Source organism: Bactrocera oleae, chromosome 6, assembly GCF_042242935.1.
Source record: "Bactrocera oleae isolate idBacOlea1 chromosome 6, idBacOlea1, whole genome shotgun sequence".
In the NCBI taxonomy this organism is placed as follows: Eukaryota; Metazoa; Arthropoda; class Insecta; order Diptera; family Tephritidae; genus Bactrocera; species Bactrocera oleae.
Window position 1 is genome coordinate 66460898 of NC_091540.1, and position 17034 is coordinate 66477931.

A 17034-nucleotide genomic window follows, 5' to 3' on the forward strand; every position below is an offset into this window, starting at 1 on the left:
TCGTTAACAGGTTATTTTACTTCAACTCTTTTTTAGCTATTTAATTACCATTTATTGAAGAATATTCTACCTGTAACTAGAAATGAAATATAGAATAAAAGTTTTAATATTTTACTTAAAGAGGTCGATGTAATATAAATATACATAATATACGAAATTTGTATGTGGGGTTTGTTTCGGAAAATAATTGTTAAACATATCCAGAAAGGGCGAATAGCTAGAGTCACAAGGCATTTGCCTTTCGTCGAAGAAGTATTAAAAAATGGCTTATCATAGGTTGATATACAAAAGTGAGACATAAAAGAGGCAATCTTACAGCATAATATACTTAGTTCTCGATATAGAACTTTCGAGAAATCTTCAGGTATACCAATACTGATATCAATAGATTCTTTGACAAATCAAAGTGGTTTGTAAATCGTGAAACATCATAAATATAGTGCTATCGATAGAATCACGTGACTGCTGCAAAAAAAAACTTAACTAGGTTAAATTGCAAGCCTTTTTGAACAATTCATGTAACATCTCTCTATTCTCTTCAAATAGTTAATGCTCACATAATTCTATCGCGTGTAGGAACCATATGGTTACCATGCCCACATTGGTCAAGATTTTCGATATCGAGCCTTTATACCGATCTTCGACTGGCATTCTTTTACAGTATTATTATTCTAAAAATGAGTATTTTAAAAATTCATACAGTACATGTTCTATAGCGCCACTTGCGTTTTAACTTTGTCTCATTAACAAATATTTGCAGCTCTGAAAATTGTTATCCAACGTGATAGCACGATTCTTCAGAATATATGTACTCTTGCTAGCTAAACAGAGGAAGAATTTACTAATACCGAATAAGAATGTGCCGCAGTTGCCAAGCTTGTAGACTTTTACTTTTCATTTTATTGTGTATATGTACGCGTACGTTGATCACGTGAAGGCTTTCTGCTGTCGGCCGCAAGGGCTCATCTTTCACATCCTTCCAAGCATACTCTGCAGCTGTGCGCTACACGAGCAGGTACATATTGTCAATTTCAGATGGCCAAAAATGGGCAAACCAGCACTCAGATAGCATACATAGTTGTCGATTGTAGCTAGAAACTAGTGTGCGGTATTTTGCTATCGAAATTATTAAATACTTACAAACATGCAATGCCCTGTTATGTACAAGATGCTTGTAGATATGCGCCACAAAGCCGCCACGTAAGCACCATGTAGGTGCGCGTGTATAACTGCGGCTTGTAAGATAGCCAAACGACCTGTCTAGCCATCGCCTTAAATGGTGGATAATTTAGGGTAAATGAGCTGCCCATTGGGTTTTTAGCCTCCGCTCACTGCTTGTTTTTGTGCATTCTTGGTTGGAAAACTGATTGCTGATAGCTCATTTTCTTCTAATTTAATAACAACTGCTGCTTTAGCGTTGTGATATGAGAATGCATTTGACATTTGTAAGGTACGTAGAAGCCAAATATGGAACCGACATGACAAGTTGTATTAAAGTAAATGTAGTAGAGGCTTCTTGTAAGATTTGGTAGTATGGAAAAAAGTTTGTACTGAAGAAAAACCTGGCGCGAGTTGCCACACGAAAGGAAAGCTTATGAATACATTGCTTTGAAAAGTTTTTATTTATTTATTTATTTTTAAACAGATGGCTACCCTAATTTAAAGTAGATTTAGTTTTTGAGATTCGGAAGGAACTTTGTTCTACTTCTTTTTCTGTTAAAGGATTTCTCAATCAAATACACTCATGATCAAATTTTGACGCGGACTGGTCCATTTATGTTAAACTGCGTTCGCAAACCAAATCGATAAATTTATTTCCAAGATTGATACAACCATTTTTTTATTTTCGTGCAAAGTTTGATCTCCATATGTATGTGTTTGCTTGGCAGTTTTTTGTTTATGACGCGAAAAGTTTGTCAGGCGATTTATTCGGCCAATCGACTCAAGACCGGTGACTCTCGTTTCATGGCCAAAGATTCAGTAGTAATCTAGAATGTGACGGCAAACTCCGATCGTTTGGTACAATCGGTTTGAGATCCTCTGCTATTTGTTCCTTCAACTTTTTCGATGTTATCGGCACTAACCGAGGTGTGTAGACGACTTGTATGAGGTAAGCTTTCGTTGAGTTCACGAACTTCACTCAACACTTTGTGTCACTCAAATACTTGTCATCGTGATAAAATAGACTCCCCAAAACGCTTCTGCAACACTTTCAACGATTTCCGTAGACGTGATTCCAAGACAAGATTTCCGTAGACGTGATTCCAAGACATATGGCAACGCTTTCCAAAAATCTCAATCTTTCCTGAAAGTTTCTGTGGCATCAATTTCATAGTTAATAAAATCACATTTCATTCTCTCGATTTGAAATATTGTTAGTTCTCTTAAATATGCCAGATATTACTTTCCGATCGGTTATGTACATCAAAATTTATTATGAACATTTCAAAGTACATGAACAGTAGCCAAGATATTATATAAGACCGACGGAAAGTAAGTTACATCCTGAAAAGCCTCGACGATTTCGTTGAAATCACACTTTAAGAATTATTTTAAGAGCAGTATAGCTTTAAATCAACTACTATTTCAAATAAATATAAATATCTTTGATTAGTAATTAAAAATAAATCGTGAGTTCAAATTTAGGACATAGATATAGTCATAAAAAATATCTATTTAATTACGGTGTTCTCTTCTTATATATCATCAAACCTACATATTTTTGTCATGATTAAGCTTCTTAGGTGCAGAAGATAGCCATTGGCCTGTGTGTGTATATCACTTCCATTATATTGTGTCTCCTGAAATAATTGATTAGCCTTTCGACTACAATAAAATCAGTATTTCAACTGCCTTTTCACTCCTCCAATACTCAGTAATACTATTTATTTATATACTTCTACCACACCCTCTTTCTATTATTATTATTTTATTTGCAAATCCCTTTGTCACTATTTATAAACTCAATGAATACGCAATTACGAGCCAGATAATATAAATTAGTCTTTATGCCTATAACCATTGTTGATTGTGCTTTGATTTGTTTATAAATTAGGTTCTCACTTGCCTCGTCACCAAAGCGGGTTTGTGAATTCTCTTTGCAAGGGAAACCGGAAACCTTTGGGAACGTATGAAATATGATGCGGGACAAAGGTTCTACTTACATACAATTAAACATCAAGTTAAACTTTATTGAAATAATAATGAGGAATAGAACTGATTTGTGGGAACTGTGCCAAGAGTTGTGATGTTTTTGGAAAAAAATTTCAATTGAAGTCTTCTTGAATAATATAATTACAATACAATATGATTAGGCTTATAATAGAAGTGATGGCGGTGTTATATAAATTAAATCTAAAAGGAATATTGTGTCAAATACAATAAATTCGCTGGGACCCAATGTATTGAAATTTACTTTCAGATGTTCATTGTAGAAAAAAACTTTTTGAAAATATTTTATTTGCCACACCTGACAATACCTTTATACAAATATATGTGTATTAGAATCTAGAGAAATTATAAATTAGAATTCCACTTAAACTCTCACTTCAAACTAAATAGGTTTGATTTCTTACTTATACATTTTTTAAAGCTACCGTTACCAACCTACTATGGGCCAACAATAAATCGCATTGCGTTCAAAATAGGATTTAAAGCATAGGTTGGTGTGTTTATGCTCATTGTAATTAAATAAAAGCACTCAACGACCACGCAGTCCACTGAAATTGATTTGAAGAAATTGAAGAAAAAAGGAAAAATACACATGTTTGGAATAATCACGTGTAACCACACAGAAACCATTCGCGTTCGCGCACTTATTTTATTTATTATGTGTCCCTGTATGGATCGTGAGAAATTTATTTTTTCTGTGGTGAACACTTGACAGCAAAGCTTTACTCTTGATGCCAATGAAGGTATTGATATTGTCAGTGGCCGTGTTGTTGGCATTGTTGCGCGACGCAAGCAGTTAAAGTGGCTGACTTTGCCCTTGACAAAGACCAAGAATGGACGAAAGAGTCAAGTCAATTCAAGACGAGCGCTGCCAAACCGAAACCGAACCAAGTCAAGTAGCTCCAAGCCAAACCGAGCTCAGCTGAGCTGTGGCGGTAATAAACCAAACGTTGCCGTTGTCGATGACGTTGGCGATATTGACTTGGCAGCGCAACAACAGTCATAGCCAATTGGCGGGGAGCAAGCAAAACAACTAAAAAAAAAAAAAGGAAAAGGAGAAAAGCAAATACACAAAGGTAGGTAGGTAACGACGCTAAGTACTAATGTGTGTAAATGCATGGAGTTGGAGCTCGGGCGCTGCCTTTTACCGCAGAATTATGGGCCAGCAGGGTTAAAAAACACTTGGCGCACCTGAGAATGTTGATAGCCTCACGTACCAATAGCGTCGGCAACAAACACACTTGACAATATTACAACAACAACACAATAAGTGCAACAAGCAACAGGCGTTTGCCGGGGTAAAAATTAAGTAAGAGGAGTAACAACAACATGCAACATAAGCGCGGCGCGGACGTTGTGGCAATGTGGCGAACATTTTGTTTGGACAACGCTGGAAGCAGCAATGCCAACAAAGATAGCGCGCAGCGGCAGACACTAAAAAAGGGTTCTTTAGCACTTGGGGAGAATGTGAACACACACACATATATATATATACTTGCAACATGCGCACATCTCCACGTCCACGACTGCACTTCACTTGACTTGACTTGACTCGATTTGACTCCATTCAATACTCGTGTGTATTGCGTTGCGATGCGCGGCATTGAATTGGTCGCGTTGTTGCCGATTACACGCAAAAGCAACAACAATAACGAACGTTTACAATAATTACTACGAAAATGTACAATTTCAATACACGCGCACCATGAAATCGAAAACCGCAAAGGGCAAAGTGTTGCAGACGTTTAGGGCCAAAGGTGAGCCGAACCCGCGAAGGAAGCGATATGTGCAAGTAAGGCTGCTAGGCTACGCGCAAGCCAGGATCAACCACATAAATATGCGTCGACTTGTGTTTGGCTGTTTTTGAGGTTATGTTTGTATGTACAAACATGCCTCATTGTTGCAATTGCGTTCCACGTGTTTCAGCTTATTACTGGTCGTGACAAAATCAATGTAGCTTGAAGCTTTTGTCGCGTCGCGTTAAGAGCATAAATACGGGATGTCGACTTTGACAGTGTGACAATGTGGCGAAGATTGGAGTTAATACGAGAAAGCTTCGTATTTTTTTGCTTTTCCTGGTTTTGCCTATCTGGTTTCCAACTAAAGACCGCAGTCTGAGTAACTTTTTGTTCAAAAATCTATCGACAAAATTTCGATAAGTGAAAAAATTTATTACATACGAATATATAACCGACACAGTACCGCTCCAAAGATTCGCGATGAGCGTAAATATATATTTTTTCTTTTGACAATACAATAGATTTATAAAAATATGGTTTTTGGGATTCTTCGAAGCAACAAACGTTACCAATTTTTATTCTATTACAGTTTTCCATGACCTTTGTGGCAGGGTTCTCTTGAAATTATTACTAATAACATGCTAAATATTCAGCATAAGTGATGTATACAGTAAATAATAACTCTCTATAAAAAGTTAAATGCTGCAACCTTACAGTACCAAGGTGGCCAATTGACATCACTGAGATGACTGATTTCTTAAAATACCGCGTTATTCAACTGAAACCATTCAGTACAAAGCTTGAATTTCCATCTACAACAAAGTATTTATTATTTTTCCTCCGATCTCGCATTCGTGGTTTTAGATCTTCAAATGCGACAATTTTAACTAGATGGAGTAGCCCTTTCTCGGAAAGTGTCTCTAGACCCAACACCGATCAGTGATAATGAGTGAATGATCACGCGCTTTAAATTGATAGAACGAATGCTCATCGGTCTCATAGGTGAACAATTTGGATGACCCATCCCTCATCGGTTACTTAAGTAATAGGTATTATGTGGACTTATCGAATTTCTTTAGTTTGATGGGAGCTTACAGAGCACCAGGTCTTGCATTTAGTTGAATTTTAAATTTTTATTATTTAAAAAAAGAAGAAGAAGATATTTAGTGCATGAGAATGAAAACTCTGGTCCACCGTAACTGAATTCCGACATCAGTGCGCTGGCATGTCCCGACAACGGACAGTGATTCATGGTTTATTAAGCGCATTATGCTGCGGGACACTTGCAACGCAGTGACGACGACCACGACAACGACAATGATGCCGATAACAATAATGACAGGAGGCAGAAGGAAAAAAGTTACAACGAACGATTGAAGAAATGTTACACGTGCAGTTGCAAGGAAAAAATGGCAAGCACAACAAATTAAAAGAAATAAACTCACACAGCAATTGCTTGGTGGCTAAGGAAGTGCACGTATCAAAAACAACAAACAAAAGTGCGAAGAAGCATAAGAACGCTCCGACAACAATAAAAGCGCAGCTGAGCACACGTGTGCACCAACACACAAGCGCAGCGTGGTAGGAGACAGATGACGTTGCCACAAGTGGAACCAAAGCCGCAGCAAATGCACACAAATAAGGGAAAACAAAAAGTCCACATACACACACACACACATAGTTATGACCAAATTGGCAATGCAGCAATAAAACATTGACGGCGTTGATGGCGTCATTGACGTGTCGTCATACTTGTTGTCGTCGTTGTTGCAAGTGTTGCCGGCATTGTTACGGCCATTGCCACACCGCTAAGCACTTGCTTTGCCACTCTTGCATGGCGGCAACAAATATTGACTGCCAAATGCTGGAATTCATGGCAATTGATTACTTAACATGTTGCAGACGAACACAGCGGTATGCGGCCGACAATGAGCGTCGGAATGTGGCGTTAAGTTGCGGAACGGCGTCGTCGGGAAACGGGCGTCAGACGCCGCGAAAACTTCGGGCGTAACTAGTGGTGTGCTAAATGCATGTGCTAAGTATCCATCTAGTAAGTGCTTGCCACAAGTGCGCGTTCACAAATCACATACAAGCAATGGAAAGATATCGTGGCACATCGCCATGCAATTGCAGCTGCTGCATTTCGCACTTTGTTGTTGTTGTTTGTGTGGCTTTTCAAATGGTATTGAAACAAATCGTTTTATAATTTCCGCAAATGTAAATCCATTTATTTGACCACGATAAACGGACTAACAGTCGAATTGGCGAGAGACATCAGCGCATATTTAATATATATGTACATATGAACCACTTGCTTCCTTGACATAACTAACATCACTGATTTTACGAACTTCGCCACGCAACAGCTTCCGCAGCTGCATGGCGCACAGTAGCTTGACTTGCCGCCCCTCTGTTCGATCTGCAGTCAAACTAGCCACCCAATTCAGGTCAACTTTACATCTTCACAAATCCGCCACAAATTTCAAACACTCTAACTCCTCTACCTGCGCGCTTACTCTATATATTTTTGCTCCCAATCAGCAACCAACTTACCGCTCTAGCTCTAACACTCTATTGCTTTACCTTCCAGCCGGATAATTTAAAGCGTCGGTCTATTATTTTCACCTGTCAGGCCACAAATCTTTTCAGTGAACGCGCACCAACAAACTGGCAGTTCAACAGCTCGTGTGCACCCAGAGACCCGTTCGCACATATACAAATACGCACATACTCTTCTAGTGGGTTACAAAGTTGCCGGCGCTTGCTTCCTGCACCAATCGCACAGCACAGCTAGTCTACCTGAGACGCTCTTAGCGTTGCATATATAGTTATTCGCACTTTTTCTTTTCCTATTTATTGTGGCTTCTTGCTGCCTGCTCTGATTTTATGCACCGCCAATTGGTTTTTAATCACATTTGCTGCTTTTGCCACTAATTTATGTATTAGCGCGGCCCACTTGAAAGTTTTCGGTGCCTCGTGGTTCGGTGGTGGCATGATAGCGTTTGCTCGTGCCCATGCGCCGTCGTCTGGCACATGCGCGTTGCGCAGCACTCGGCTTGAAATCTGAACGGCCTTTATTGGCCTATAAAACATGTTGCTTGTTGATGCAAATTGTTGGTTAGCAAATGGCAAATGAATTTGTTAAATGACGCTATTTAAATAAATTATTACAATTGATTCATAATGCTTGTTTGAAGTAAAGTGAAAATTATTACTAATTTTTTCTGGTGAATTTTATTTTATCTTAAATCACTTAATTAAATGGAGTGGGGAGTTGTTGGGAGTAGAAGAAATACTTGTAGAAGGATCCAACGGGTTCTGTACTCAAGGTGTCGACGTCACCAAAATAAAATAAATTTTCTAAAGTATGAGGGAAAGTTTCTTGAGTAAAGTTTAAACATATGAAACGATTTGAAATTTATCAGCGCTCAAGAAGATTTTGAATCTTGAAAGGATGTCGATAAGGTTAAGTTATGTCGAAGTGATCGTTGTCGGTCCAAAGATCGACAAACCAATTAGCGTTTACCATTTGTTTTTTGAAATTTGAATTTGTTAAGGCGGTTAATATCAATCCCAATCATTTCGCTAAGTTCGTCGAAGATGTGTGCACCGAGATATTTCAATCTCAGTCTGGCAAAAGCTGGGCAAAAGAAGAGAAAGTACCTAAATGATTCCAACTCCCCTTTCTTCATCAGCTTTGGCAAAAAACATCTAACAAAATTTTGAATCCCACCGCGGGAGATTCTATTGGACAGTTTCCAGTCAGAACATCTACAACTGCAGCGATACTGACTTTCGTAAGAGCAAGTAGTTCAGAGAACCCCAAACGTTTCATTCTGAGCCAGACGGATCTCGCAGTCGCATAAGTTCTGGTTGTTGGACAGCATTTGCGGTTCTCATAGTAGCCTCGGCTGGGGTGACTTTCAGTGCCTTCAGAGAATTTTGGTTGTTTTCGTTTTTGGCTCATTTTTGGACCGCCGTTCGCTAGATTGTTGGGCAGTTGCTTCGTCATTTTCATAAACCCTAGTCGCGTCACCAGTTATGATGCGTTTGATGAATGTAGCGTTCTCAGCTAAGCGGTCAAGCAACTCTTTTTCGACCTCTACTCGACGTCGTTTTTGCAAAAGTTGCAGGTCTTCAGGTACGAGTCTCACATTGACGCGATGCATACTCAAAATATTAACCAAAATGAGTTCAGTCGATGCACAAGAGATGGTAAGATCCTCTGTTATCTCTCTGAAGGCAACTAGACGATTTTCAAGCATTGTTACTATAATTTTTTCGATGATATCGCCATGCCATGTACAGAGGTGGATGGACGACTCGCATGAGGCAAGTTTTCGATGACTTGATATTCGTGTAAAAGTAGACTACCCAAAACACTTTTGTAACATTTTTAACTATTTAGTAGCAGTGATCCCAATGGAAATACACAAATCCAAGCAAACTCGTTGTTTATAAAAGTTTTTTATGTATTCGATTCGCGCGCAGTTTAAATGGGCCAGTCCGAGTCAAGTTTGAGCTAATGGTATATTCCTGTTGAAAAATTGTTGCTCACGATATGGAACAGTTGGAGTTGAAAATAAAATTATAGTATTTTTTGGAATATTGTAAAAATCAAAGTCTCTCGTACACAACTGAGACTTCTAGATATTTTAAGTGAATTTCGCTGAGGAGATTTATTTTCCTTCTTTCGTTACTATATTATACATGTTATATGTACTTCAGAATATTTTTCTAACAAATGAATATGTTGAGCAAATATTTATTGCATGTGTGTACTTGAGTATTTTGAAAAATCGCTTCACATCAACACCAGCAGTCGTGCGAATACCTTATGACATACGATATGCGAACAAATCACACGCACCTGAACACTCCATCAGCGAGTCACAACAGCAACAACGAATTAATCAAAATACAAATTTGTTTAATTTATTTAAATTTGAAGTGAATCGAAAGAGAAAAATTGCCAACATTTCTCAAAACAAATCACGGGCACGACATCTTGAGACGGCAACAACAACAATCAGCAACATGTGAGTGTTGCCTGACTGTTTGAAAGGCAGAAACAACAACAGCAGTAACAAACACTGCAATGCGCTGGCCTTTGGTGGGTGAGCAAGGCGCTGTTGGTGAGGCGTACTCGCTTTGCGCATGCGCAGCTGCTGCATTATTAACAGTTTGAAGGCGCTGTGTTTTGGTTGCATGTGCAAATGAAATTAATTATGCAAAGTTGGCGTCGAAGTGGAATTGAAATCGCGTCGGCAAATCAATGAGTTAAATCGAAGACGAAAAAGGAAAAATATAATATAATGCAATAACGAGCCGAAGATGAATTACAGGCGCACAAAAGCAACAACAACAACTGCATCTATGTATATGTATGGAACGTACATATGCAGAACGCATATGTTGCTGATGTTTAACTGCAGATAAGACGAATGTGCGCACAACGAAATGGCACACACATACATATATAAAATAATATATATATGTATTGTATATGTACATATATAAATATTCAAATTTACGTTAGCAATAGATTTGTTTATTGGATTACGCTGGAATTCACTAATTCTCGCACATATAAATTATTTCTTCTTATATCCACTTACAAGTCAGAAAAAACGCGTTTCCTCGTGAATATTTTTTATATTTTTTTGAAGTGGCAGTTTTTTGATAAATAAATAAAAATAATATACAGTTACGGAATTTAATGTATTGTACTTTAGTAATCTGTAATTCATTTTGAAAAATTTCAAATTTCCTTCATTACGTAATCGATCTCCAGAAGAACCTCCGAAAAGAGGTGCTTACCGGTGAGCACGATTTTTCTGCTTACAATTATCTCAAATCTAAAAACCCCAAAAAAAATGTACTATTGCAATAGATGAATACTAGTCAAAATTTTAATTTTTTACAAAATGGCGACTCCCCAAAAGAAGTCGGTTGTTAATCAAAAAATTTACACTTAAGAGTAGCTTAAAAAGCGAAATTCTTATTAAAGATCTTATTTTTTCGATCATTACCCGACAAATGTATCTAAGAAGGTCATATGAAAATTTCAAGTCGATAGGACCATACTTTTCGGAAAAATCTTCCGGACCGACTCTGTAAACTGGTTTCGAAAAAAACATGTTCAAAGTTTTGGGAGTCTCAAATATAGTGTACATTCGATATGTAAGCAAAATAATCGATGTTTTGAAATTCACAAGCGAATATAACCCCCTAATGTTTATGCTGTTGTTGTAGTATCAGCTGCTAATCATGCGCACAAGCTTCTGACTAATGAAAATCTTATGAAAGTAGTTGTGGTGTAAAGAACACAGGACCGAGATACTTATCAGCGGCGGCACGCAAACACATCGACAATAACAAGAACAAAAACAACATCTAACCCAAAAATTTACTGTAAAAATAAAAATTTTGTGTTTAAAATAATTTCACACCATTTTAATTTCAGAACCAATAAAATTTGCCAATTTGATTTATTTTATTATTTTTTTTGCTTTTTTATTCAATATTTTGTTTCTTCGTTTGCTCACATGTCGATTTTTTTAATTATATACATTTCAAATTCGGTTGCAACTCAATAAATTACAAAATTGTGTAAACTGTTGCAAGTTGTTGCCGCCGTATGTGCCACCGCGCTCACATCACACATACGTGAAAACACTTCCAAATATGTAAAATATATTTTATATGTATAATATACTTGTATATCAATTTATATAATATACATATATGCAATATATATGGCTGTGTTGGTGCAGAAGTCATTATGCAAATCGCCATAAATCTTTTGCTTGCAAATCAGTGGTAAATTTTGAAGTCATTGGTGCAACTAATCTGCGAACCAGCGAGTGCGCAGCCAGCAGGCGTGAACGAATTCCATTAATGACACTGTCGCGCATTGCCAACTCACTTACTTACATATGTGTAGGTAGATAGCTAGATAGTCGCACTGCAAATGGCATCGTTTCGTCGTCGTCGTCGTCGTCGATTCGTATCGCTTTGGAATGTGAAATTTCGCACATTTGATTTACGTGCCACAAGCAGAATTTAGTGCCTGTTTTAAGTGCCATTAAAGTTAACTCGCTTGTTGCACGCAATCCGCGTTGCACACCTCTGCAGATGGTGTTTGCTGCTGCTATGCTGTGTTGTGCGAAATTACTATGCGTGGTTTAATTAATTATTTAAATGTAAGTACATTTTAATTGCCATTTAGTGAGCATTTGAAGGTGTTATAAGTCAAGTTGACTGTAAATGCATTGAATACTGTATTCAAAATGTATTTATGCTACCTTATGTGCTGTCTGTGCGCATACTTGCATATGTTCTAAGTTTATTGAATTTTTTTTTCTCAAATTATTAAAATTTTTAAATTTTTGCACATGAAATTTATGAAATAGTGGAAATGAATTTTATTTCACTCAAAAAATGAACTATTTTTTGATAATTGCTCATTGCGTTTTATAAACAATTTACTGATTTTTTCCATAAAAAATTTCTGAAAAATTATTAAAAAGCTAAAACTTTACGTATGTACTTTACTTACAAGTCTCATGTCGAAAAAATTTTGTTTTTGTTTACTTTTCTTAAAAAAAGGTGATTTTGTAAATTGGCCTAGTAGCTGCCAGTTTGTATCAAAATGTCAAACTTAAAATTTTTTACACACTCAAATACAGTTTCAATAAAACCTGGAAGAATGAAGAATGAAATTCGAACCTATTTTCCTTGTTTCCAGAATAATTTGTTAAAATAACATATCCGTACTTTTCAAGATCTTTTGATTGTTCAAAACACTTAAATATTCGTTCCGACCATAAATTTCGATATAATGAAAATCAATTGAAAGCAACAATGGTTTTTAAGTAGAATGAGTGCACTACCATATAATATTATTTATAAAGCATAAATCTTTATATGATTTATGTTGCTGTTTGGGTTTATCTAAGAAATTTTTTCAATTTTCCATACAAAAGCCTTGCTATTAAGGTCTTAAGCAATAAATTACAGTAATTTTGATTCATTATATGCATGCCAATGGTATTGAAATCATCTGACAAATAGCCCGTAGTTTCTCAGCGAATTTAATTTTATTAGCTCCAAACGACTTTTGAAGCCTTTCTTGCAACAAAGTTGTTATAGGAGTAATAAGTTGCCAAACCTGAAAAATAAATAGATGAGCGTGACTCTTGTTTTGTGTTGCGAAAAATCAGACTAATTTATGAATCATCTGTCAACAAATCTAAGTCGCTATATCACATTATTTCATATTATTTTTCACATAAAAGCCTCAAAATGGCGTAATTCATTATTCCTCAAAGCCCGTTTGATACTCTGATGACGAATGAAATCTTTGTGGACCCTATCGTAATAGTCAAAGCTTGCGTTGAACATAGAGTTAATTGTAAGCGAATTTATTATTTTTTTGTTTTTTGGCTTAGGAACAATTAGCGACAATGTTGTCAGAAAACTCATTCAAGAACTTTTGTACTTTTCATTTGAAACAATTTAAAGAAATCAAGCAGCATGTTTTATGACAAAAACTTCAACCAAAATGTCTACACATTGCTTATGAGACAACTTGAAAGTATCTGCGGTCGCTCTAATGCTAACACTACAATTTTCGGTATACATTTTTATAACTAATATGAATATTGACATTTTTAACAAAAATTATATTTTTGAACCGAAATCAATTAATTTTTGTATGGAGCAATAACATGTAAAATTAAATAAATGTAATAATTATTCTATTCTATGTCTATAATTCTAATAAAAGAAGCACTACATAAACTTCAAAATATCATTTTTAGATCAAGTTCGTGTCTTAAGTCTTTTATTTGCTGCACTGCTACTGAATGCTTTCATTGATTCTGCTATAAATATTTGTGTAAGAGAAATTTCCTAGCAAAACACACAAAACTTACCACTTTATATTTAAAGTCTTCCGTGGTAAAAAGCCTAAGAGGCTAAAAGCACACACACACGGAAAATTTTAAGGTCAGCGTTGCTATAAATAACAATCAGTACGAGTGTTTCGATTGTAAGCAACAAAATTTATGTGACGAATGTGAATAAAAATGCCACCAACTTGTGTGTGTATGTTGGCTTATCGCTTTCCGATTCTACACACATATACACACATATGTATGCATGTAGAATAGTATGTGGTCTAAAGGCGCACAAATTTGAGTGGCTCAGAGTCATTACAATAATTCATCGGCTCATAAAATTGCCAATGGGCATCTAAACAAATTCGGTGAGACACGTAATTGTGGCAAGTCACAATGTGGGGCAAGCGAGCATATGCAATCATAAGTACACACATCCATACATATGTGTGCGTGTTTGGACTTTACAGCAAAAATTATTAAATGCAAAACAAAGCAGAGTCTTGTGCTTGAAGGCATAGCAAAAGTGTTGCTCACTTGGCATTTGTTGAAAACATTTGCAACCGTTTGACAGTGATTTAAATGCTGTTTTGTCCACCAGAATTGTTGGTGCGATACCCTATGCATAATGTTGTTATTGTTTGTTGTTGTTTTGGTGCTGCTGTCAGGATAGCTAAGCATTTATGGTTATTGTTGTGCCGCAATTCGCTCTCCAATTGTTGGTATTTTCTTGCGCCACGCCTTTATTGCAACGATATGAATCACAGCACTGCCCGCTTGTACGTCCGTCCACTCGCTCGCGCGCTTTAATAGAATTTTCCCTGTCAATCGTGCGATTTGTTTGCGCAAACCGCTTAACTATCAGCAATCGCAACTGTAAATATATCTGTTGCACCAGCAAAATAATTGCTGCTGTTGCTGTAGTTATTGTTGTTGTTGTTGTTGGCAACGTAAGCTGATTGCGGTATAAAATTCTATTGGGAGGTGTGTCAGAACGCTTGTCACTGCCCCGTTGCTCAGTTTCAAGACTGTTGTTGCTAACGCAATCAATTGTCCGTTACACAGTATATGTATGTAAGCGTGTTTATGCATTTTGCTACTCAATTGCATTGCAAATATAGTTGCGCCGTTGTTGGCATTGCCCGCTTGTTGCATGATTCAATTAAGCATTTCGATATGAATCGGAAATGTTGAAAATGTGTGACCACAATGCTGTCGCTGCCTCTTGTGCTGCCACTCGCTGCCGCCGCTGTTGCTTGTTGTAATTGCGGTGGCAACACCTGCCTTGACAGTAATTACATACACAGCGCATGCGTGCACCCAAAACAAAAACAACAAAAAATGTGCGGAATAAATGATTAAATTTTTCACATTGTTATGCCAATTCGGCTTCACAGCAGCGAGGCAGCGCGAAACGACAAGCAATTTGTCAAATATTTAATGATTATCCTCAGATTCGTAAGCTCGTGCCTTTAATCGCAAATTTTTGTTATTTTTCAAGTTTTATGCCAGCAATTTACGCGCACACCACAACATATGGCAGCAGAACGCCCACAGTCCAGTACCAGCCATTGAACACTCGCTGGATCTGTGCAGCGCAGGATTATCGCAATCGCATTCACAGTTACATGCGAGCGCACATTCAAGACGCGGCGAAGTCGTCACACCTTCTCAGTCCTGTAATTATCCTTATTCATCTGCGCGCGCATGAAGAATTGTTGTGCTTTTGTAAATTATGGGGCTCAAAGCGCAGAAATAATCATCATCATTTCCCTTGAACATATAAATATCGCTGGTCGTTTGTCTTGTTTGCACTGCAAAATGCCAACACTAAATATGTACAGTGGGACAATTATTGTCGGTGTTTTTTTTTTGTTATTACTGCTATTTACTAAAGCTGTCAACTGAGGCTGCCTCAGTCAAACTTCTTGAGCTTATGACCTCCACGGTACAGAATGTTGTTTCGGCTCCCAATCATGGCTTAAGGTTAGCTTAGTTTGGGTTATACTTGTATTGGCCATCTCTCACGCCGTATAAAGACCTACCGGTCCTTAGTAATGCCAGTTGGAGGTTCAGTTTAATTTGATAAAAATCTGAAACTGTCAGCGATTGCGAAGCACTAATGGAAATTAAATCCATTTTATAAGTGCATGATTAAGAAACTACTAGAAACATCTGAAAAAGATATGAGGGAGATTCGACAAGTACTTAGCCTAACTGCCCGATTACGTTCCCAAGTGTGTTACTTTAACCAAGCTTTCACGCTCTATAGAAACGCAAACGTAATCTTGATTGCTTCAATTTATTCTGTTCCCCTATTCAAATTCAATTTTTGTTCTAACATCGGTGATGGTTTAATCAGAATATAAGTATATCGACCCTGGGAATAAAGTGAAGTTAGCTGTAATTCCCAAGGTTTTCCGCAATAAATACAAATTAGCTTAGCTTTAAAATGCTTTCAATCAAATCGGAAATTAATTTAGATAATTATATATAAGAGATAATTATACCTAATATAAGAGATAATTATACCTAATATTGCCTAGCTTGGTGTTTCCCATCGATCCATTTCCACAACTCAACTGTCTTTGACGAAAATTTTTGAATTTTAATATTTGAAAAATATACTTCCAGGTTTTTTTTGTCAATAGAGACGAGGGTTTCTGTGAGAATGGCATTCTGAAAATACCTTCAAAAGACAATAAACGAACAAAACGACGCACAGTTGATCTAATGCTTAATCAAACGTTCCATGAATATTTGTTTGAAAATTGCACATTACCCCACTGTGACAACGAGTTTAAGTGTTGCGCCGTCCTAAAAAAATCTCATACAAGCTAATAATTAGGCAAACACATATATTGTTTCTCGGAATTAATGTGTTAAACTTCCATTCAAAACACTTGTAGCTCCTTAAAACACAATAAAACAACGATTCCTATAATCGAAGCTCATTCTACTGTTGAATTATATGAATGTTGAAAACCTCAATTTATGTTGGGTCCTATACAAAGATAAAAGCTCTTTGAATATGTTGTCTGCTTTGTTATTGCATTTATATTTTTATTAAGAAAAAAATTGCACACTTTTATTCTTCAAAGCACAAAAGCTTGTTTCTTTTCTTATCTCCTTATATCCCTAATATTCTTAAGTGTATTCTTTAGGTTTTGCCTGCAAACAATTGACGCATAATTTACCAGACTTGATTTGTCGGATTTCAC